Source organism: Mustelus asterias, chromosome 16, assembly GCF_964213995.1.
Source record: "Mustelus asterias chromosome 16, sMusAst1.hap1.1, whole genome shotgun sequence".
NCBI classification, from domain to species: Eukaryota; Metazoa; Chordata; class Chondrichthyes; order Carcharhiniformes; family Triakidae; genus Mustelus; species Mustelus asterias.
In genome coordinates, this window is record NC_135816.1 from 4848538 (window position 1) to 4855835 (window position 7298).

The 7298-nt window shown below is 48.8% G+C and overlaps 1 non-coding gene across 1 annotated transcript; it reads right to left on the reverse strand.

Moving 5' to 3' along the window:
* Positions 1-6153: 6153 nt before the first annotated feature.
* LOC144505714 (U2 spliceosomal RNA) lies at positions 6154-6346 on the reverse strand. Its single transcript, XR_013499851.1, has one exon. It is a non-coding gene; the product is annotated as a U2 spliceosomal RNA (small nuclear RNA).
* Positions 6347-7298: the final 952 nt, after the last annotated feature.

The following is a 7298-nucleotide window of genomic DNA, read 5'->3' on the forward strand; positions in this document are numbered from 1 at the left end:
ATAGCGATGGTCGAGACTCCAATTTCTTTCCATCACACGGCTGACCAGGAATCTCTCCCTCTCTTACCGTCAGTTATTGTTGTGTGTGGGAAGGATTTGTAAGTTGATGCTCAGCCTGCTTGGCCGCATTGTGTTTGCACCTTCCTTGGCCGTCAAGTCCTGGGATGGACTTGAACCCTGATGTGCGATTAAATCACTCGGGAGGCTAGATTGTACCCGGGAAATAAAGGCTTTTATTACTAACAAGAATGGAGCACACTATATACAATACAATCCCAGACTAAAGGGTCACCAGGCAGTGCAGTGACCTTTATACTTCCCCAGGTAGGTGGAGCCAACCGGAGTGTACCACAGAACAATATCAACAGGTAGAACAGCCCAACCCTAACACCAACAGTAACAACAGTAACATATCTACAAACACCCATAGTGCTGACCATCCATGGCTCAGCACTCATAGTGGTAACCAACTATGGTTCACCACATTCACCCCTCCTTTAAAACTAAGGCCGGTGGGGCAAAAAAAACAGAACAACTGTTCATATATTCACAAGTTCAGTCGTATTGGAGGACCGCACCGTCTCTGCGACCACCTCAACACTGGCGGTAACGCCGGTTCTGGTAACCGTGGTGACCTTCTCTCCAAGGCGATGTCCAGTGACTCCTCCAGTTCCTCACGGACAGGTGGACCACGAGGCGGCGACAATCTCCTGGACTCGAGCACGCCTCGAGGTGGTGACAATCTCCTGGACTCAGGCAAGCTGTACACGGGAGTAAGAGGATTAAGTGGTGGTCCCAATACTGCCCGCGCCGTGTCAGGAGGGGAGATAAGGGTCCCTAACTAGGGGTATGGGAGCGACTGGGGTTTCCAAGTCCCCTGCAGGCACCAGATCTCTAATAGAGACCGTGTCCTCTCGCCCGTCAGGATATGCCACCTAGGCATATTGAGGGTTGGCGTGGAGGAGATGGACCTGTTCAACCAAAGGGTCGGACTTGCGGGTCCTAACATGCCGCCGCAGGAGGACAGGTCCTGGGTACGTCAACCAAGACGGTAATGAGGTCCCAGAGGAAGACTTCCTAGGGAAGGAAAACATCCTCTCATGTGGAGTAGCGTTGGTTGCCGTACACAGGAGTGAGCGAATGGAATGGAGCGCATCAGAGAGTACCTCTTGCCAACGGGAGACTGGAAGACTTTTAGACCTCAACGCCAGTAAGACAGCCTTCCAGACTGTAGCATTTTCTCGTTCAACCTGTCCGTTACCCCTAGGGTTGTAACTCGTAGTTCTACTTGAGGCAATCCCTTTTGAGAGCAGGTATTGCCTCAATTCGTCACTCATGAATGACGAGCCCCTATCACCGTGGATATTGCTGGGGTAACCGAACAGGGTGAAAAGATCCCGTAATGCTTTGATAACTGTGGCAGCAGTCGTATCAGAACAGGGAATGACAAAAGGGAATCGTGAGTACTCGTCAATCACATTGAGGAAGTACACGTTCCGATCTGTCGAAGGAAGGGAGCCCTTGAAGTCCACACTCAGTCTTTCAACAGGGTGAGTGGCCTTAATGAGGTGTGCCCTGTCAGGTCGGTAGAAGTGCGGTTTGCATTCAGCACATACCTGGCAGCTTCGGGTTATGGACCTGACATCCTCCACTGAGTAGGGTAGATTCCGGGTCTTTACGAAATGGAAGAGCCGAGTGACCCCCGGATGGCAGAGATCATTGTGGAGGGCCTGTAATCGATTCTCCTGCACACTTGCACATGTTCCACGCGACAGGGCGTCTGAGGGCTCATTGAGCTTCCCTGGACAGTACATGATATCATAGTTGTAGGTGGAGAGTTCGATTCTCCACCTCAAGATTTTATCATTTTTGATCTTACCCCGTAACGTGTTGTTGAACATGAACACCACGGACCGCTGGTCCGTGAGCAGGGTGAATCGTTTTCCCGCCAAGTAATGGCGCCAATACCGAACGGCCTGGGCCTCTTTTTCCACCGCAGAGTGCCGAATTTCAGGGCCTTGGAGGGTACGAGAGAGCGCCTGGTTAAGTGTGGCGGCCAGGGCGAAATCAGATACATCACTCTCCACCTGAAAGGGGATGGACTCATCAACAGCGTGCATCGTGGCTTTCGCAATGTCGGCTTTTATCCCTTCAAAGGCTAAGCGAGCCTCTGTTGCTAGGGGAAAGGAGGTAGACTTGATGAGCGGACGGGCTTTGTCCGCATAATTGGGAACCCACTGTGCATAGTATGAAAAGAAGCCTAAGCATCTTCTCAGTGCTTTGATGCTAGTGGGCAGGGGAAGTTCAAGGAGGGGACGCATACGGTCTGGATCAGGGCCAAGGACCCCGTTTTCCACCTCGTATCCGAGAATTGCTAGGCGGCGCTTGCGAAATACACACTTCTCCCTGTTGTAGGTCAGATTCAGGCGAGGCGCAGTGCGTAAAAATCTAAGGAGGTTGGCATCGTGGTCCTGCTGGTCATGGCCGCAGATAGTGACATTATCCAGGTACGGGAAGGTAGCCCGCAGCCCGTTCTGGTCCACCTTTCGGTCCATTGCACGCTGGAAGACCGAGACCCCATTCGTGACGCCAAAGGGAACCCTTAAAAAGTGATAAAGACGACCATCCGCCTCAAAGGCCATGTATTTTCGGTCCTCTGGGCGAATGGGGAGCTGGTGGTAAGCTGACTTCAAGTCAATGGTGGAGAACACCCGGTACTGCGCAATCTGATTGACCATGTCAGATATGCGCGGGAGAGGATACGCATCCAGCTGCGTATATCTATTAATGGTCTGACTATAGTCTATGACCATCCGGGGTTTGTTTCCAGTTTTAACCACCACTACTTGCGCTCTCCATGGACTAGAGCTGGGTTGGATGATCCCTTCCCTGAGGAGCCGCTGAACTTCAGATCGAATAAAGATCCGATCCTCAGCGCTGTAACGCCTGCTCTTGGTTGCGATGGGCTTGCATCCTGGCACAAGATTCTCGAACAAAGATGGTGGGGTGATTCTGAGTGTCGAGAGGCTACACGTGGAGCGCGCTGGGCAATTTGGAGGCTGCTGTGCTCCCACTGAAAGTGGAGGGAGTGGCCCATCGTACTGCAGGGTTACACTCCTCAGGTGGACCATAAAGTCTAGTCCCAGGAGTATCGGAGCGCAAAGGTGCGGTAACACGAGGAGCCTGAAGTTCTCGTAAACTGTGCCCCGCACCGTTAGGTTGACCACGCAGCTCCCTAGCACGGTAACAGACCGGGACCTCGACGCCATCAAAATTGTCTGTCTGACAGTCCGTACTCGGAGACCGCACCGTTTCGTGGTGTCAGGGTGAATGAAGCTCTCCGTGCTCCCGCTGTCAAACAAACAATGAATTTGGCGTCCATTTACCTCTATGCCCATCATGGACTTGTCGAGTCTGTGAGGCTTGGCCTGGTCCAGGATGATTGATGCCACCGTTGGGTCTTGGGTGCAACTGCAGGCAGCTGAGATGGTTGATGATGATGACCCCTGTTGGTCGTCTGCGGTCGGTGCCGACCAAAATGGTGGCGCTAAAAGTGGCAGCCCCTGCAGGTCGCACGTGTCTTGTGTCTCCGTCGTCAGGAATGGCGGCGCTCTGGAATCGCACGTGGTGGAAGACCTCGAAGATGCTGGAGACAAGGAGACAGGCTCTGGAGAATCACACGCCGCGCTGCTATGTTTGGAGAGTGGTTTGGTCCTGCAGACTTTGGCATAATGCCCTTTCTTTCCACACGCGGAGCACAATACCATTCTAGCTGGACATCGCTGCCGAGGTTGTTTCACCAATCCACAGAAGTAACACCGTGGGCCTCCTGGAGCTGCTGCCGTCGTCAGCTCCGAGGTTGGAAACACAATCGCGCAGTTTTTCGGAGCCGCTGAATAAAGTAGAGTCGGTGGCTGTACTTGCCACGATGTTCCCACGTGGTCGGTGGGGTACATTTCTAGACTTCTGGAGGCCATTTCCATAGCGTCAGCCAATTCTACTGTCTTAGCGAAGTCTAGATTACCTTGCTCTAGCAGCCGAAGGCGAATATACGACGAGCCGATTCCCGCCACGAACGCGTCTCGGATCAAGTCGTTCGTATACTGGGCCGCCGACACTGGCTTGCAGTTGCAGGCTCTGGCTAGCTGCTGAAGTTCACACAGGTACGGTTCTGTCGTTTCGCCGGGCTGCTGCCGTCGAGTGGCTAGAAGGTGCCTAGCATGGATCTCATCTGGCGGTTTGTTGCACCATTTCTTAAGTAGTTCGATGGCCCCTTTGTAGTCTTGGGCATCGCGGAATGATAAGTATACGGTGTCGCTTACCCTCGCGTGGAGGACCCGCAGTCTATCGGCATCATTTTGAATGGCTGTTGAGGCATTGATGTAGTCTTGAAAACACTTTAACCAATGGTCGAAAGTGTTCGACGCTCCTGCCGCACGTGGATCTAAAGTAAGCCGCTCGGGTTTCAACATTTGCTCCATGGATTGTTTCAAAATTTTGTTAGTAATAAAATTGATGCGCGATTAAATCACTCGGGAGGCTGGATCGTACCCGGGAAATAAAGGCTTTTATTACTAACAAGAATGGAGCGTACTATATACAATACAATCCCAGACTAAAGGGTCACCAGGCAGTGCAGTGACCTTTATACTTCCCCAGGTAGGCGGAGCCAACTGGAGTGTACCACAGAACAATAACAGGTAGAACAGCCCAACCCTAACACCAACAGTAACTACAGTAACATATCTACAAGCCCCCATAGTGCTGACCATCCATGGCTCAGCACTCATAGTGGTAACCAACTATGGTTCACCACAAACCCAAAGTTCTCAGCTCAGAGGTAAGGATGCTATCCGCTGCACCCCAAGAGCTCTTTGTCTTCACTTTTAACACATAAAAGGTTGTTGTTATTAGCCTCCTATGGGAAAACCCACGCAGACACAGGGAGAAAGTGCAAACTCCACACAGACAGCAAATTGAACCTGGGTCCCTAGTGCTGAGAGGCAGCAGTGCTCACCGCTGTGCCATCGTGCCGATCTATAAAAGGCTAGTTCAGGTTAAATGAAGCGTATCAAAATAAACATACATTGTAAATACCCGTAAGCACAACAAAAATATAAATAGCCTCTTGCTCACAGTTAATTATCAGTATTTATAAAGAGGTTAGAAGATGCTGAGATCGTCAGTCTGTCTCAGCACTGCAGATGAATCTGCCAAACCCCTTAAATTGTTTTCTCGCCCTTGCAACCATTAATTATCCCTCATTTCATTTAACTCATCCTGTTTCTAAATTCCCTCTACTCCTCCAGCAATACTTCCTTTAATTCTACATTTACCCGGGTGCCATTTCTCATTGTCGAGAATCCCTCGACTGGATTTAAATGCAGGGCCTCAGAAAAGAAGGTGTTTTAAAAAAAAGGATAATTTAGTAATTAAGTAGACTCAATAAGCCGGACACCACCCAGAAAAGAAATAAGGGAAAAGACAAAAAACAATCAAGAAGTAATGGTTCGACAATGAGTTTTAAATGTATACAATATACAATCTACAATGCAGAAGGAGGCCATTTGGCCCATCGAGCCTGCACCGACAACAATCCCACCCAGGTCTCATCCCCGTAACCCCACTTATTACCCTCCTCATCCACCTGACACTAAGAGAAAATTTATCACAGCCAATCAACTTAACCCGCACATCTTTGGACTGTGGGAGGAAACTGGAGTATCTGGAAGAAATCCACATAGACAGGAGGCGAATGTACAAACTCCACACACCGGAGGCTGGAATTGAACCCAGGTCCCTGGCGATGTGAGGCAACAGTGCGAACCACTGTGCCACCGTGCCGCCCCAAAAAAACTAAAACAGAAGAGAAATAAGGTTTATTTAATAAGGTTAATAAGAAATGTCTGTAGGAGGAATTAAGACTGAGGGAGCTAAAGGATTTCACTCACTTATATTTTTAATTCACTGTTGGGTGCTGCTGGTAAGGCCAGTATTTATTGCACATCTCTAGATTTTTTAAAAATACTTTTCCAATTCAATCAAATCAAGTCCAATTCAGAGTCTCAACAAGTTGAGACATTTCCGATCCAGGCTGGCAAGACAGGACAAGCGACCAAATTACCCTGTCCTGGGCCTGATCTACATGAGCCAAGCTGATTGGAGGAGGGGGAGGTTTCCTCCTCCAAGGCTTGATCTCATTTGCATCTTAGCCAAAAGGCCGAGATGCCGCTTTTAAAAATTGCTTCATATAAAACATATGAAGCTTCAGTGTAACCTAATGACCTCAACCAAGTGCAGCCGATCCATACTACACTTGATCTTAGCCAAAAGGCCGAGAAGCGATGCTCTTGCAAAAGTGAGAAAGATTTTTAAACCTTTTCAGAGGGCTGTTAAGAATCAGCCACATTGGTGAGGACTGGAGTTACATATAGCTCAGCCTGGTTAAGGCTGGTTTCCTTAAGTTATGGGCCTCAGTAGACAATTGGCTATTCAATAAATTATTTAATCCAAATGGGTTATCTTAGTCCACATTTTAATTACAGTTTAGATGGTCTATTCATGAACGGAAAGAACATTCTGTAAAATATTGACTGTATTTACTAGAATTGCCTCAGAGTCTTAGTACTTCAGTCAAGTGGAGAGACTAGAACAACACAATAGTTCTCTCTCGAATGCAAAGATTATAGGGGGATTTAATAGAGGGATTCAAATAGTCCACGGTTTTGGTACAGCAGGTAAGGAGAAACTGTTTCCAGTGACAGATTAGTTGGTAACCTTGAGGGCATAGATTTAAGGGAATAGATCATGAAAAAATGAGGAAGAGAATATACATTGAGCTGTGATCTGGAATGTTCTGCCTGAAAGGCCAGTGGAAGTGGGTTCAACTGTAACTTCCAAAAGGGAATTCAATGAATATTTGAATCGGGAAAATATTTCTAGGGCAATGGGGAAAATTGAGGCGAGGAGGGTGAATTAGAACATAGAACATAGAACAGTACAGCACAGAACAAGCCCTTCAGCCCACGATGTTGTGCCGAGCTTTATCTGAAACCAAGATCAAGCTATCCCACTCCCTATCATCCTGGTGTGCTCCATGTGCCTATCCAATAACCGCTTAAATGTTCCTGAAGTGTCTGACTCCACTATCACAGCAGGCAGTCCATTCCACACCCCAACCACTCTCTGCGTAAAGAACCTACCTCTGATATCCTTCCTATATCTCCCACCATGAACCCTATAGTTATGCCCCTTTGTAATAGCTCCATCCACCCGAGGAAATAGTCTTTGAACGTTCA